Here is a 315-nt window from a genome sequence, read left to right as displayed (position 1 = left end):
CAAAGTTGCAGGATACAAAATAAATGCACATAAATCATCAGCATTTCTATACATTTCCAACACACTAGAGCAGCAAGAAGTAGAAAGAGAAAGACCATTTAAAATCACCCTAGACAATATAAAATACTTAGGAATATACCTACCAAAACAAACACAGCAATTATATGAAAACAACTACAAAACACTTTCCAAACAAATAAAACTGGATCTAAACAATTGGAAAGCCATTGATTGCTCATGGGTAGGTCGAGCTAACATAATAAAAATGACCATTCTACCCAAATTAATTTACCTATTTAGCGCCATACCTATCAA

This window comes from Gracilinanus agilis, chromosome 4 (genome assembly GCF_016433145.1).
Source record: "Gracilinanus agilis isolate LMUSP501 chromosome 4, AgileGrace, whole genome shotgun sequence".
Lineage (NCBI taxonomy): Eukaryota > Metazoa > Chordata > Mammalia > Didelphimorphia > Didelphidae > Gracilinanus > Gracilinanus agilis.
Note: the sequence above shows the minus strand (reverse complement) of the source record.